Source organism: Passer domesticus, chromosome 12 (assembly GCF_036417665.1).
Source record: "Passer domesticus isolate bPasDom1 chromosome 12, bPasDom1.hap1, whole genome shotgun sequence".
NCBI lineage: Eukaryota > Metazoa > Chordata > Aves > Passeriformes > Passeridae > Passer > Passer domesticus.
The window spans coordinates 9,560,451-9,577,492 of NC_087485.1; the positions used below are offsets into that span (position 1 = coordinate 9,560,451).

General features: G+C 38.6%; 1 long non-coding RNA gene across 3 annotated transcripts in view; it reads left to right on the forward strand.

The window, feature by feature from the left end:
- Positions 1-17,042, forward strand: part of LOC135279265 (uncharacterized) — a 510,274-nt gene that overhangs the window by 180,502 nt on the left and 312,730 nt on the right. For all 3 annotated transcript variants that reach the window (XR_010346537.1, XR_010346534.1, XR_010346544.1), the window contains one exon: positions 2,479-2,523. This is a non-coding gene — a long non-coding RNA (uncharacterized LOC135279265). The remainder of the gene's footprint in view (positions 1-2,478; positions 2,524-17,042) is intronic.

Consider the following 17,042-nt stretch of genomic DNA (forward strand, 5'->3'; position numbering starts at 1 on the left):
TAAATGAATCTAAAACATGACTTACACACCAGGCTGTACTTTCACACAAAGGACACCTCTGTGGTGATCCTCTGTTTTTGAAAGAATAACTGAGGTTCTCTTCCCACCTTTGGCCTCACTAATGAGATCTACAGGGGGGAATCAACATCATTTTCTCTGATGGCATAATGACAGAGTTTCCTGGAGATTGAGCTATCAACACTGATATAATTTAATTGGGGAAAGAGTTTAGTCCAGTTACAGGCATGCATGCTCAGCTGGAGGAATGCTTTTTTCTAGACTAACGTAGTTTTCTAGTCACTGAGTAGAGGTTCAGGACAATCTTTCTGCCCTGATATTATTTAATGTTCCTGAGAGGGAGAGCATTCCCTTGGCTGTTCAAAGCCAGTGAGTTTATGGCCATTTTCTACAGATAACAAGAAACTTTTGTGCAAGTTTGGGAAATCCTAATCAAGTGGAAAAATTAAAGTACTGAAAAATTAGGTTATTTCAATTTTTTTTTTTTTAATATGACTAGACGCAATGGTTAACTTAACAATGTAAGTAAAACTAGTATGGGACTCTGTTTTATGAAAGGTTTAGTGATGTTCTACAGCTGAGAATTCTGGTGTTTTGGAGCAGTTTCTCAGAAGTGAGTATATTGCTTGGCATGCCAGATTACAAGGCTCTAGAGAAAAACTTCAAGGGAAACTAATCTTGCAGTCACTTTTTGTTCTTTCAAGTAGTTGACCTTAGTTTTTACAGTGGTTTCAGCTATTAAAGAAGTCTCCTTTTTTGTTACGTTTTAATTGCAAAAATACTCTATATGTTCTGAACCATAAACAGAGCTGAAATTGCTGACTGCACAGATAGCCCTATCACTGGAATTATTGCAATAATATTTTGTAGGCTTTGTGGCAACAACTTTTCCAAGGAAAAATAAAATCCTGATCTCAGCCTGTTAACTACTGTATATAGTGGAACATATATATAAAACATATAAAGCTATACACATTGTGTATATACACGTGTACAATACTTTTTTAATGTAGGAGTTAGTATTAAAAGCCACAATCCTTTTGCTGATTTTGAACATCAATTAATTTCCAGCCTAAGAAATATTTCCTACCCTCTATTTCACAGTAGAGACATTCTGTCTTCTGCCTATAACTTGTGTTTGAGCAATTTTTGATCTTAACAATGAAAGAAAAAGAGACGGTGTTTGGAATTTCTTTTCCTCTCACTAAAACTAAAGGAAAGAAAAAGTTATGTTAATTGAGGAATTAGTTCATGTAAAGGGTCAGTAGTTGGGGTTACTACTTAAAAGTATTCCTTCTCTTAAGAAAAATAAATACAATGTGCAGTTAGCATTAAGTAGTGCAATTTTGTACCTCAAATTATTTAGGAAGGTAAAATATTTTCCCTATGATTTTGTGACTCTGTAATGTAATATCAGCAGTTCTGGGCTGTTTAGCTGAGTTTGAAAAATGACATTGTAAAGTTTTCTTTTCTTGTCCCATTTTTGAGCTGAGGTTATACAAAGTGTCAAGCCCATGTCTCCTGTGGAGTCTGTACAAGTTGAGAGTACCTCAAAGGTGTGTTACTGTGTAGGACTCAAACTTGTGTTTCCAGAAAAATAAAAAAGGCAATACAGAAGGGCTAAGGTAGGAGGCCAGCTGTCCATTAGATAGTTTTTATAAATAAATGCTTTGCACTCTGGAGAATGCTGGCCAAACACTGTGACATGTCTTTGTATCTGGCTTGCAGGGTGTCAGTGTGTTGTGACATTTACCTGTTTCCTAGAGGAATAAAATGTGTTCCTGTGTGACTGGCAAATCCAGCCTGCTTTTACAAAGCTCTGGGTAGCTGTTTCCTGAGCAGCCACAGTATTTGTTGGATGATGAGGGGCACCTCTCAGCACTCTCACCGAGAGCTGCTGGAGGGCCCTGAGCAGCACAGAGGGACGTGGAGCCAAAGGTCACCCCAAAGAAAGCACCCCAGCTTTGGAGCAGTTCCTGCTGCTGGAGTAGCAGAGCTCACAGTGCTCCGGTGCCCAAATCCCACCCTCAGCGCTGTGCTGGATCAAATGGTTACAAAGCAACCACACAAACCCCAACACAAATACCTCCACAACCAAACTATTCCTCACCAGTCAGTTATACTCCCTTGTACCTGCAATGCAAGACTACATTTTTGTTTACAGGAGCTTGATTTTGATTGAAAACCAAACTTCCCTTTAAGATGTATGGGACCACAAATTTGATTGACAAACCAAACAATCTTAAGTCCAAAATCCATTTTGGGTTAAATGTGATGGTGCATTTCTATGTACATTCAGAATATTCTCTTTTTAATCAGTGTTATTACATGTAGGAGTGGCCATCTCTGAACATAAACTTTAATAAAGAATCTAACTTACATAATGTAACACATTGTTTTTCATGGCAGATTTAACATTATCCTGAATTTTGTTCTTTTCTTTGGTTTGTTTATTTACAGAGAAAAATACCACAGGAGCTAGAGCTTCATGATTTCTATCAAAAGGTAAGAACTACTTTGTTCAAAGATACCAGAATGATATTTGTCAGTTCAATATAAATCTGGTTGTAAAAAAAGAGGTAACAATGATACATAAAAACAAAATTTAATGAAAAGAACTCACATTATGAGTGAATTTCATGAATCATGTAAAGGTGTGCATAAAAAATTGAATATGTACACTTTAGATCTCAGATCTGATAAATATTTCATTGGATTAAGAAATGCACTCTTGAAGCTTACCTGTATATAAAACATAAGAATGCATTAGGGAGGTAAGGTGCTCTGTCAATTAACACACTTGTGTATATGTCTGTCTGTCACTGAAAAAAAAAATCTTTGTAATTATAAGACTTAAGGTGGCTGTACCTGTAAAATTTAAAAAATGGAGGATTTTCAATGAATAGAACTGCTGAGGTCACTAACTACTTGCATGAAGTGTGATTGAGAAGAAATATAACTATGGGATCTGCTAATACATGCACTCAAAATACAGCCTTGATGTTCTAAATTGTCATCGGTGGAGTACTCTTTGAGGGGAATCAAGGTTTAGTTCTGCTGCCACCAAAATCAGAGCTAAGATTACAAAAGCAGAGTTGGTCCAATACTTGATGCTTTTCGACATCTGGCGATCAATCTCCAAATAAGACTACGTTTTAGACCTGCAAGTTTTAGGGAATTCCACTGTCATGAAAATGCTGTTCTGGGTCAGCCCAATGCTCAGATGGGGGCCTGATACTTTTGGGCCATGAAAAGTGCACCTGGAACTGGATTTAGTCCTTTTGAACATCTGCATGTCTGCATCATGTTACCTGTTCAGCCTTCTCTCGGTGCAGCATTTCTCGGAGCTCCCTTCAGCATTAGGGTTTTCTGCAAAGGTGCTCCTTCTGATAAAGTTTGAGATATTTCTTTTTCTTCAGCCTCGCATTTATAATGCACAGAGGAGTGTTTTGATGGGAAGTATCAATACCATATTGAATGATTCTATGGCCTGGATTTGAAAAGCCTGGGTACCAGTAATCAGTTTTGTTTCTTTGGATTTTATTGATAGTGAATTAACAGATGGATATTTCTTTCCTGATATCTGATATGTGACTGTGTGAAAATGGTATCAAGTCAATATAATAGCAGGGAACTGACTCTTTAATAAGGTAAAAGAAAATTTAACATCTGAATTCATTAAGTGATAAACTAATAATGAGTTATCAGCAAGCAAGGTAAATGCTAATATTTCTTTAGAAGTGACAAATAGTAAAGAATATGTCTCTGCCACTTCAGAAAGACAATAGTTTGGGTTATTTTGAAATGGATGTTTCGGTTCACATGTCTTTTATCTACATGCTTATGCATTTGTATAGTTCTATTCTTTGAGATTCAAGCTGCCTTTAGATGTTGAGGGGAGGAGAGACAAGCATTTTCAGCATTGGAATCATCCTAACTGGTAATATGAGCAAAGTACAATGCTTTCTGAAGAATAGGTACCAGTTTCTAAGCTAATCTTGCTGCTGTAGATACAGTTTTGAACTGCAGAGCTGCTTGTGAATGTGGTACTACTGCAAAGTTCTGCCAGTGTAATTAATATCAGAATTTGGCTCGGGTTCTGCAAAGACTTTGTGGCCATGTTTTGCATGAAAAATGTGTATGTGGTGGTTGTGGTTTTATTCTGATGTGGCTGAGATCAGCAACTGCTTACAGAATCAAAAAGCCATAATTGCATTGTGAGCATTAAGATGTAATGCACACAGCTTCTTATGCATCCTCCATACCAGGGCAACCTTATCTTGCATATCAGTTACCAGTTCATAACAGAGCAGATGTGTTATTGCATGTTTCTGTGCTTTTCCTTGCTGCTGAACAAGGCTGTTTCCTTCCCTCCAGTTCCAAATAAAAATGCTTTAGAAAAAAAAAAAGAATCCCATTCTCTTACCCACATTGTAACATCCAATAATGTTGAGTGTTCTGAGGTTTGAAGATGAAAGAAACAGGCTGTAAGTTATGGAGTTGGAGGACAATATAAACAAAGTGACCTTTGGTATCATGCTTGCCATTTTCTGATGAATAAATTGAGATCATGTTTAACATTCAGATAATATTCCTGGCAGAGCAAAACATTGCCACATTAAATGTTCAGATCAGAAATGTTCAATGCAGACTAAATTAAGCTGGATCTTAGGACAGCAAGCCTAAAATGAGTAACATGTGGCAATATTTGATTTAACAAAGAAATGTTTCTTTTTGCTTTTTCCCTTTTTTTAATTTTTTTTTTTTAATACTGCAAGTTTAAAAGTATAAAGATACACATGCCACAATGCAGTGCCAGGAACGTTAACTGCTTTTGATCTCCCTCCTCAGATATTAACGTCTCCCCCTGAACACCCCCCTCGTTTGGCGTCTTAAGAGTTTTCATACCAATAAAGATGCAGAGAACAGCAGTCTTTGCTTCTGTTTCTTCAGCTTGTTTTCTTAGTGTTGCATGATCTATGCCCTGGAGAGGTCAATTTTAATCAGCCCCCAGGCACTGCTTAATATTTAGGGCCAAATTGTCAAAGAAGGCCTCTGCTGGATTTTGATTAGTGAGCATACGATCGTTTCTTGCACTGTTGAGCCTCCCAAACACATGTATGTTTTTGCCTGCCAAAATCCAGTCCTAAACTCTTTGAAGTGAAGATGTGGTCGTCCATGCTACTGACATGTGCGTTCTTTGTTTGCAAATTGGATAGTTGCACATCTGTCTCTATCCGCCATTGATTACTGTTGTACAGCTGCACCTGTATTTGATTGTGGGAATGAAAGGGTTGGAACTGGAATTTATTTTTGGAAATGCAGTGCCAGCTTTCTGTGAGATCAGTGTGATTCTCAGTCATTCCTGCTTTGCTGTTTTTGCAGTTTGATCTCTGTAGAAATCTTTGGTCTGCAGGTATTGAGAGTAAAATGTAACTATATTGCTAGCATTTTAATAAAAGGTTTCTTGGCTGCATGAGAGCATTGAGTCCTGAGGGAAGATATATAAATCTAGTCATCCTTGAAAAAGACCATTAGTCATTCTGGCTTAAGCAGTGTTTAAGGGAGCAGGAACTTTATGCACAAGCCCCTTTAGATGGCTGCGATGATTTTTCAGAATTACAATTCCAGTAAGAATGCCAAGCATAAGCATAGAATAATGCCTTTTGCAAGCCACAAATGTTGGTGCTAACAGAGAACTGTGTTCAAAATAGCAGTGATTTACATAAGTATTTCAGAGCAGAAATACCCAGTATTTTGGTGCCACTTAGATATATACTTCACTGAGATGAGGGAAGTGCTAAAACATATCCCAGTTATTACTTATGCATATGGTTATATTCTGAAATATTGAAAATATTTCAAGATCAGGACTCTATGTCTCTGTTATAGAAAGAAATTGGTGCCTACCTGAAGGAGTATTTCAGTCAAATGTATAGGTTGGAGAAGCACAGTCAAAGCTGTCCAAACATGCCTCAAAACTGAAGTCTGCCTTACCCAGACTCTGTCAAACCTGCACCATTGTGACCAGCTCAGATGTAGGCTGATTTTTATGTGGTTGGAAAATCAATCTAGTATTAATTCTCTATGCACAGTTCTCAGAAAACCCGCTTAGGACATACATTAGCATCCAGGACATCCCTGATGGTAAAAAATACTATTTTAGGTGTGGGCTTTTCAGTGGGAGCAGCAGAACTCCTTTCCTCACAGACATTTCCTCTGCTTGCAGTGTGCACTGTGGGTTGCAGCCCTGCCCCACGTGCCAGGAGCAGCACTTGGAACAGAGCCTTTGGCTTCAGTGTGAGTGGAGAAAGGCCTGTGATGATTTAAAAAATGGGCAGGTTGGAAGGGAGCAATCAACTAATAAAAGTTCATAACCATGCAATTATGGCATAGTGACTCTGCAAGCTGAAATTCATTGGCTGTTTAAGGCTCTCCAAATCACATATCAACCTCTAAGAATTTCTGCATTTATTTTTAATTTACTTCAATCTTACCAAAAGTTCAGCTTTTGGCATGTCCAACCATACAGCATAAAACTTCAAAGAGCACACATCCAGGAACTTCACTGAGTTGCATGACTTCCTCTATTTGTGTTTGTGTATATGTATACAGATTCACTCCTGCCTTGTAGGTTGTACATTTTAACTTTCTGAATTCATGATTTTGAAAAACAGTGGGTTTGCATGTAAGAATCTATAAATTAACTATCATGAGGAAAAGAAAGGCGTAGTCATGAACATAATAGCTACAAACTGATCTCACTGCCCCAGCTCATTCTGGACACTCTCAAGGACTGAAAATAATATGTAAAGAATTGTTGGTTTGAGGAAGCAGCATCCCCAATCCACCCCTAGCCTAACATTAACTTTGTAAAATGAATTTGAAAATCATGTATTCTGGTTAGCAATAGAAAGGAATTTAGGAATGGAGAGAAAAAGAACAAGAGCAGGAAAAGGCATTCATCATGATTACTTTTCTTCTTTATCTTTCTGTCTTGTATGAGAGGCTTCAAACTGTTGCACTGCATGCTGCATTTTTAAAAACTTTCTCAAACTATACAGAGATCTTGAATTATTTTCAGGCTCACGGAAACTATTGAGATCTTGAGAGGACAGTTTGTTCTAAAAACCAGAAAGTGAAACAGAGAAGGTCTTCAGAATACCTTATTGACCTTTGTTTGGGATAATAATTTTTTTGTCTGTTTTTAGTGCTGCTTATCCTTTGCAACACCCTGCTCTGTGTCTGAGCAGTAGCAGGAGAATCAAAGGAAGCAGCTAATAGGTGCTGGCTTACGCAGCTTCATCGGGGCCCCATGCTGTTCCAACTGTGCCTGACTGATGGAATACCAGCAAGTGGGGGAGTACCTGTCATTTGGCTTTACTGTTACACTCACATTTGTAGAAAGAGAATAGAAAGGCTGAAATATTTCTGTCATGTTGTTGATGTTCAGTACCAAAACACAGCGCAGCCACAACAAAACCATACTGGTAATGAATAATGCCTACTGTGCAACAGAAGGAAATTGTGTTTATTTTATAGGTCTTAAAGTTATTCTGTCTACTTGGTATGAGACACCCCCAAATTCTCAGTAATTTCTTTTTATTGTCATTTGTGCCAACTCTCAAGTTCAGGCTTTGGTACTAAGGCAAGCAGGCAGCATTCTTTCACTCGGGCCTTTGGGATATGTACTGTGGAAAACAGTTCTTCTGATAGAGAAGGTAATGAAAAGTCTCCCAACATTGAAACAAAAATGTGTTACTAGAAACAATGACAGCTTGTCAGAGTGAAAAGCAGGGTAACTTTCAGAGATGTGAAAGAGCAAATGCCATGTGAATTGAAATATGTATGACTTGACTTAGTGCTGGAAATATAGCTGGTGACTTGTTTTCTTGTTTTGCTGCTTTGTTCAGCATTGTAAAGCTGAGTCTGGATAGCCATGGGGATTTTGTAAGAAATTTAAGCAAATGCATGTATTGACTGAAAGATGACCATAGATTAGATTCTGTCACAAAGCCCTTTCCTAAAGCCAGAAGTTCTGACCCTGGAGAACAGTTCAAAATTTCACTAGAGCAGGATGGATTCCATCAACTCCGAAACTTCGGCATAGAAATTTACAATTATAGGTTTTAGGCTGGAAAAAGGCAGCCTTTAAGCCACCATTTTTTAATGTGTAAAGCTCATAGGGCAAGAATCTGCCTTTGTCTAGTGATCGAGCTGGCTTTGAGCGAGGCCTGAAGCTCTCAAGCCTTTCCAAGCCACTTTTCCGAAAGTCCTGGTGATAAAAGAAAAACATAAATCCTTGTCAGATATTATCTCAAACATCTCAGTTTCCCTCTGGCAGGTTTTCTGATATGAAAACCCTTACACGTGGTCACTGTGGGAATAAGGATTAACTCTTAGAATTTGCCAGCCTGGGCTTAGTACCTTGCAAGCTTGGTGCAGTGACAGGAAAGGAAGATATTCCTAGGTATGTTTTCAAAACCATGATGGGTCATGAGCTCTTCTCCCACCCTTGCTCTGTTCATCTCCAGGAGAGCTTATAAGGGACCCCAAAGCCAGATCCCTGATTACATCTATTCTTCATGAGCAATAGAATGGTGTCTTTGCTGGCTAGTCTGGCATCCTTCACCACTACTTCCACTGCAACTGTACATCCTGGAGGAGAGAGAGAGACTGAGATACCTGCTAGGAATAGAAAACTCCACTAACATGCTCAGTAGCTCCTAACCTTTTTAAGATCATCTTATGATTTCATATGTTAAAGAGGAAACTGTAATATCAGGATAGGCACTTGGTGGCTTAATGATTATTTTGGAAAGATGTGTTCAAACAGAACAATGAACTTCATTGTTAATATCAAAGGGTTTCAGGTGTTATAACAGTTTGTCAGGCTTTGAAGGGTGCTTTTTCAGCAATGGTAACAATAAATAAAAAACTGTGGGTGGGGCAAATTCTTTCTTTCTCTGAAACTTCCCATCGGTCTTGTCCTGATGTGCTCTCATCATCCTTTTGCAGAACAGGGTAAAAACCAACAGAAATGAATGCATTTTTTGTCTCTTATCACATGGTCCAGGACAAACATGGACCTGAAGGCCCTGCCATCTTACACCTCCCTCTGTCTAGTGCCCTTCTTCAGCTGATGATGGCTCTGACTCCACCTTTCCTTTCCATCTTCTGTTGAGAGCAGCCATCTCCATGCTGAAGCCATTGAAATGGATGGAGCTTGACATCGCAGCTCTCCTAGATGCTGGTGTTTGGGAAGGGTGTTTTTCCATTTTCCACCAAGTCCTGCAGTAGTTGGTATTCTCAGATCAGCACTGAAGTTCTGTACCAGGTGTCCTGCCAAGTCCAAAGACATTGTAGTAAAGCTGTCAAAATGTACAGTAAATTTGGACTCTTTACAAGCAGAATTTGAGACCTGTCATCACACCAAAACCTTTGGTTCTTTAAGTCACATTCTATAATGTACAGCTCAATGAACAACATATTAATGTTCTGTTTTCTAAATGTTGTTTTGACATTTAAATGTTCAAAACCATCTTGAGTTAATTAAATGTAGAAGCTTCTAAGTGAATTGATTGTGCTGACAACTCATCATCTAATTACCCATAATTAGGAGTAAAACAACATTAGCTAATAGAAATAATAAATAATTGTGATGGGGAAGAATATTCAAATATGCTGTCCAGCAGCATGGCAATTTTTCTCCCAAGCAGAATTCATACATGAAAGCACTGAATATAGTTGTATTTAATCACACACTGTACAGGCATAGGCATTATTCACTGAATGGTTTAGCTTAATAAGAGCTAGTCTGAAAATAGAAGATACTAAATGGTGTTTTAGGCTGATGAATTCCAGAAGCTGGGGCGTGCTTGTTAGAACAAAATAATAAAGACAAAATAGATCAACAAAGGGTTTGAAGAGACAGAAAGATATTTTTGCATCCTCTACCAATCTTGTCAACAACATTAAAAGAGGGGGAAAAAAATCAAAGTAACTAAGAAGTCAATTTGGTTTGTTTTTTATCAATATTCTTTGCCAGTTGCTAGCTGGCAGATTTTAAATGTGGAGATAGCAAGTGTGGACAAGTTGAAATAGGTCCCTTACCTTCAGGACACTTGAGAAGACACTGTTTTCAGTCATTTTGCCTGAATGTTTATCATCAGAAGTTGTTTTATTTACTTATGGAATTGTTAAATGAAAAACATCTGTTTCTTGATGACCTAGAAAATATTGCAGTGGAAACCAAGTTTTCTTTTTGTGTTTAAAGCTAGGAAAAACTTTGAATTTCTGTGCTTTCTTCAGATCTGTAGTTAGCCAAGTGTTTGTCTTACCTCAGTCTAATGAGGTGTAGACTCTTTGCAGGAATGAGTTCCTCACCACAGGCATCACTAGTTGTTGCCAGTCTTTTTATTTGCAATATTCAATCTGTTTCAAATAAATTAATTGTTTTCTATATCTTAGGTGAGGTGGAACCAATCCTTCTAATTACATATGTAATTTTTTTCATGTGTATATTACTTAGTGTTCTTTGGACTAATAAAAATATAAACAAGTAATGGGTTATCAAGCAGGTACAGTCAGTTATAGGTTTTCTTTACAATGTGTGCTTAATTAGCATGTATTTACCATAATTACTTGCACAAAGAGAATTAGGAATATAAATACAAATGAAAAAGAGCTACTTTAGTTCTAGCTAATGCCCAGTTTGGAATACATGTAGAAAACCTGTGAGATTTGTTCAGGAAGATACACAGACAGTAGTGACAGCAATATAGGCATGAACACAAGGAAATGGGAATGTGAAGGTGTGTATGAGAGGTGCACATCTAACAGGCCTCCTGAGAAACAGACACAAAGGAACCAGAGGGAAATACATGGTAAAGCAAAAGAAGAAAGCAAAATAGACATGTAATCCTTTTTATTAAAAAAGAAATTATTTTAACAAGGCATCTAAATTCATGGTCACCTTTGTTGTATTTCCATAATTATTCCAATATTTTTGTTTTTACAACAAGGAGAGAATTATTGTCATAAAGTATTCCAGTTGTAAGATTTGAAGACAGCCTTTCATAATTATGCTTCTATTGCCTTTACAACTCCTTATTTTCTAAGATCAATTTTTACTTCAAAAAGTGATCCATAGATACTACCATGAATATTTATATTTAGAGAATGAAGCAGAAGCATTTGTAAATCCTTACCCTCTTAATTAATGCCAGTCTTCAAGCTTGTGTTTCCCAATGATTGATAATAAAAAGGTTTCAGTGTGGCATGGTATCCTTTGCAGCATGAATCATACAAGACCATAAAATTGTTAGCTACATCATTATGGCTGAGTGTATTGTACTAAACGAGCACATAGCAGAAAATGAAATGAATGTTTTATGTGTTCTCTCAGCTAGATTCAGGTAGTGTGCAAAACGTACCTTCTAAACAAATCACATCCCTAAATGTGTTTTTTAAAGTTTGCATAATTAATTTGAATTCTTTTACTTTTTACTGATTGAAGACAATGAATTTAATTCCATATGTCTTTATTTTATGTGCTGACTGCGTGAGAACTTGATTTGGCAGTCACATTAATAGAGATGTGCCTGCTTTCTAGATTTCAGTAGCATTATTTACACATATAAGGGTCTATGTAGGGGAGTGAGGAGTGATTTTGAAGGTTTATTGGTGTTGTTTTATTTTGGTTTGTTTGGTTGTTTTTTGGTTTTTTTTTGTAGCAGGGGAAGGAAGGAGTGGCTGGATCCAGAAGCCTCTGGTTACAAAAGCTGCAGTAATATCTTACAGCACTGGTAATTTCATGGTTTCATGCCCATGTACTTCTTTAGTGTAGATCTCTTGGTCAGATGCCTTGCATGATGCTTTATTGTTTTTTCTCTCTGAATGATGAGATCCTATTGCAGCATGGGAAGTGTAGTCCAGGTAGAAAATTAAATTTACAACATAAGAACATACAGAGTGCAGGTAATCCATGACATTTTCCAAGAAATGTATCAGTGCCACAGCACCAGGGACAGTGTCAGTACCTTCTGGAGCTCTTTCCTTGGAGTCTGATCTTACACTTGGGATCTTTACAACACAAGCAGGAGTACTCTTACTGAGAAAAATGAAAAATCAGAGAATTACTGAGAATCTTTTTAGCTACTATTAGTGGCAATCAGGTAAAATTCACAGTGCACACATGTTTTTTATAAATATATTCTTGCTGAGACATAGATCTGCTGATCTCACATGGCTCTTGCATTGTATGCTTGTTTCTCCTCCTCTACATTTTCTTTAACGTTCATATAAGATCTTTGGCCCCAAGAAGCTGAGAATTGGACTCATGACTTTTTCTCCTAAGACGAATATTTTTCTCTTTGTTTTAGAACTGATGATGGCCTTTTAAAGGGTTTTTCTAGTCCTTGCAGCATCAGAGAGAGAGAGATCCAGGTCAGCAGAGCTGAGACTTCTTGGCTTTGTCTGCTGTGTTGTCACCTCTGTCCTCAAAGTTCCAGCCCACAAAACTTTAAATCTTTGGATCCTTGGGGGACTGAAGGGTCTCAAGGCACTAAACTGGAATCCTAGATACAGAATGAGATGCATCCACCTAAATAATGTAACTCACTACAAAGCCAATAATCTTCCCTTGGAATCAATTTCATGCTGTGTATGCAAAGGTAAAAATATTTTTGGTGTAACAATTCAGTATCATTCTCTACCAGCTGTCAGTCCCCTGTTTATTTTGAGTCACAACACACCCTGATGGAAAATATTCCATTTTATTAAGGCTAAAACAAGTAAAAATCCTCTATCCTTTCTGCATAGTTATGAAGTATTGTGTGGGGAAAAAATAAAAAAAACCCCACAGGAATCTGAACATATGGAAAAGGGGCAACAGTGTCTCAAGTAAAATCAGAAAATCAGTTTACCTTATCTACTCCATTTGGGCCGTAGTCAAAATGGGTGCACTGTCAAATACCACTAAAATAGTCCCTCTGAGCATATGGAAACAGGTGTTACAAAAATCCCTCGAATCACTCACTTGACCTGTTAATTAAGTTTCATTGTTTACCTATGGGAAATTCTGGGGTTTACTCAGTACTGAGAGTACCCACAGGTTTGGATCCCTCCCTTCCAAATTACCATGTCTTAAACCGTCCTTAATCTTGAAAGGATTGATGAAGAACGAATTGGCAAATTATATTGGAGATTTTATTTTTTGCAGTGTAATCTCATCTGCTATAGCAGAATCCTCTGGATAGAAATTGTTAACTTTCTGGTACTGTAAATGGTTTTTAATAACAGCTTGCATATTATTGTTCCTACTTTTCATTTGGTAGCCAGCAATTTATAGTTAGTACATTAGCAAGAACTGTACAATATTAATTCTCTTGTATTTGTCTTGAATTTGCAAGGAGCAGATTAGTACAGAAAGACAGCTTGTCCCTTTAAAACAGAGAGAGAATTTAATTACCATATCATTTTCTTTCTTCCCTGAGTTTTGTTTTGGCAAACAGAGAAGCAGAGGAGACAGTGAGCTGTTGGGGTTTTGTGAGGGAAGGCAATCTGCAGATTAATACAGGCTTTATGAAAATAGAGGTGCAGCTAGGCTGGTGCAGTCCTGCTGTAAACAGAGGTAGGAGATTGTTTTGAGTATTTTTGCCTGAGCCACCTAATTAATTCTTGACAAGGCTGCTGAATTGTTTGTTGAATTAAAACAAAGAAACTCCCAAAGGAGAAGACGACTAGAAAAACTGTCAGGAAGAAGCACAAACTTTGGATGCACAAGGTTGCCTAAAGAGAGATTTATATACTGAAGAACTTGTCTATTTTTCCAACTATATTAGTCCAATATAATATTTCACATATGTCCTTACACTTTGCTTTGTTTGGCCTTGAACCACTGCAGATGAGGTAGCAGTAGTGATGAAAAACTCCAAGTATTCATTATTCATAATTTCATGAGAGCATTTCAGAATGGAGGAATTCCCCCTGCAGGATCCTTGGGAGACTGGAGTGCCACAGCTATTGTGGGTGCTGTGGTAGCAGGGTGGGAATCTCAACAGGTTGGGGACAAACTGCTGGGTACTGGCTCACTTTCTGCTTGTCCCTGGCAGCAAAAGGGAAACCATTTTTTATAGTGGGGAGAGGGAGGCATAAAAAAAGAAGGGATATTAAACTAGGCTCTAGGTGGGGGGGAAATAAGAAAAATCATAAATCTTTTCACCAGAAGCACTATAAGAATTGCCAGCAAGGTTTTGGGAGCACTGTGTAGGCAGCCATGATATTAGTTGATTTTGCTTCTGGGCTGGAGGAGAGGAAAATGAGAAGATTTTCCCAGGGCAGCTGACAGGGAGATGCTGAGCTGGTTGCTCTGCAGAGCTGTTCAGCTTTTCTCAGTTTTACACCTGAAGTGGACAGCAGATTTTCATCTTCACCAGGCTGAAAATGAGAATGGGGGAAATGGATGAAGTTACTGTCAGCCCCTCGCGTGTCTAACGTCCAGGCAAAGTAATCAGGTCACACAGCCCTGTGTAAGAATTGCCATACCTGGTCAGACAGGAGATTTGTCTCCCCAGTATCTGTCTCTGAGAGTGGCCTGTTATGAATATCATGGGGGGCAGGATAAGAACAGATCAATCCTACAGCAATGTCTCCTTGGCATGCTCATTGTCATAGATGAGTTTGTTTCATGAGTTTCTTAAGCCGTTCCCAATTGAATAGCCCTGGGTGCACCGTTTTCTTTTTCCAAAGCACTCATTTTTTTACAATTTGAAGCAGTGGACACCATTAGCATCCATACCAGTCCATCCTGTCACAGGCAGGTGTCACTGAACCAGCCTTTGCATAAAAGGTGGAAGGGGCTGCACACCTGCAAATTCTGTGAGGTGTGTCCCTGGCTCATGGGCTGGGAGGAGCCACAGATGCTCAGTCCCTGCTCTGTCTGGCCTCTGCCTCTTCATTTACTCCCCATGACAAGCACACTGCCCAGAAAGAAACTGATAGTTGTCTGTTACAGAAGTCAAATTAAAACCTTTCTGGGTAGAAAGTGGATCTTTTACTGTAGAAAATGTAGAGATCTAAGAAAAGGGCAATTTTGCTTCTAAATGTTGCTTCTGTTTCAGATTGACTATTCTTCAGCCTATAAACTCATTTGTCACAAGTCCTTTGGAAATCAGTGGGGAAAATCCACTGTGTACGTTCCTCTCAAGAGAGTGTGAATTTCAGTATAGTACCCTCTGGAGCTGTTATTGTTATACCACTGCACAACACAGGAATTCAGTGGGCATGTGAACAATTTCTAATTTATTTTTTTTTCAGTAAAATATCATAAGATTGTCCTGTGGGTAATAATGCACAAATTAAACTAACTTTGAATTTGGCAAATTTATAGGCACTTCCTTTTTCCTTATTATGGTTCTTGAATGTATTTTCTTTTACCTTGCACAGGCTTAATGCTTAAAGAGTAGGGAGACTTTCTTCTGGCAGTCATGCAGAGGTGCCTTTCATGAAGTGATTGATTCACCTTCTATTGGGGACAGTCTCAGAGAAACAAATTGAATTAGGAAGAGGGGAGATTCTAGTTTACAGAAAATAGGACTGAGATTTAAAAATTAAGGAATTTATTCCCTTGCTAATACATGAACAGAACTCCCATCAACAGCAATGGAAAGTGTGTGAGTAAAGAAAGAAAATTAGAGGGGTAAACAGGGCTGTAGCAATATTGTTTTCAATGTGTTTCCATAGGATTCAGAGTATTCTACAGACAGCTGTTCAACCCTCAAAGTATGTTTACTAACATGCATATGAATTTACAGCAATTTAGTATGCATATGAAATTACAGCAATCCTTCCTTCCTTCCTTCCTTCCTTCCTTCCTTCCTTCCTTCCTTCCTTCCTTCCTTCCTTCCTTCCTTCCTTCCTTCCTTCCTTCCCTTCCCTTCCCTTCCCTTCCCTTCCCTTCCCTTCCCTTCCCTTCCCTTCCCTTCCCTTCCCTTCCCTTCCCTTCCCTTCCCTTCCCTTCCCTTCCCTTCCCTTCCCTTCCCTTCCCTTCCCTTCCCTTCCCTTCCCTTCCCTTCCCTTCCCTTCCCTTCCCTTCCCTTCCCTTCCCTTCCCTTCCCTTCCCTTCCCTTCCCTTCCCTTCCCTTCCCTTCCCTTCCCTTCCCTTCCCTTCCCTTCCCTTCCCTTCCCTTCCCTTCCCTTCCCTTCCCTTCCCTTCCCTTCCCTTCCCTTCCCTTCCCTTCCCTTCCCTTCCCTTCCCTTCCCTTCCCTTCCCTTCCCTTCCCTTCCCTTCCCTTCCCTTCCCTTCCCTTCCCTTCCCTTCCCTTCCCTCTCTTTGAAATGCACTCCTAGCACCAAATAACACCAAGTCTCATTATATTGGATGATGATCCTTGAGACTGGATCTTGGAGTGATGTGAATGTGACAATTGCAATTTATTTTTCTCTTTTTAAAAGAAAGGCAGGAGGAAAGGAGTGAAATTAAATGGCAGTTTCTAACTATCCTGACTCCAGTGAAGACTCAACATAGGAGGGCAAAAACATATTCCCCTTAAGATAACTCTTCTAATTTAAGTGTTCAGATTTTTTCTCAGTAGTAATATAAAAGCAGAGAGAAAGTTTCCTACTTTTTTTTCTTCCCTCTGGGCAATGAGGGGTTCTAATTACACTAAAACCCCCTAGTATTGACTTTATAACAGCTTCCCCCTGCCTACATGCCTGCTGTATATAGCAGGATGAAACATCTCAGATCATTACAATGGGAATAAGCTGTTCTTTGAAGGAGCATCGAAGAATTTCCAACTTTGACCAGCATGGAAGTTTTCTGAGAATGACTGCATTTTGCCCATGTTAATTTCTGCTGCTCTTTTCTGTATTGCCAGCAGAGTGAATACTATTACAGTACTTTCTTAACAGGAACACTCTGTGCCAAAGGTTTTAAAGTGTTTTATTTTAATGTCACAGATGATTAAATGCTTTAGTGTGACTGACAAGCTTTAGTAAATTCGTACAAATTAGATATACTA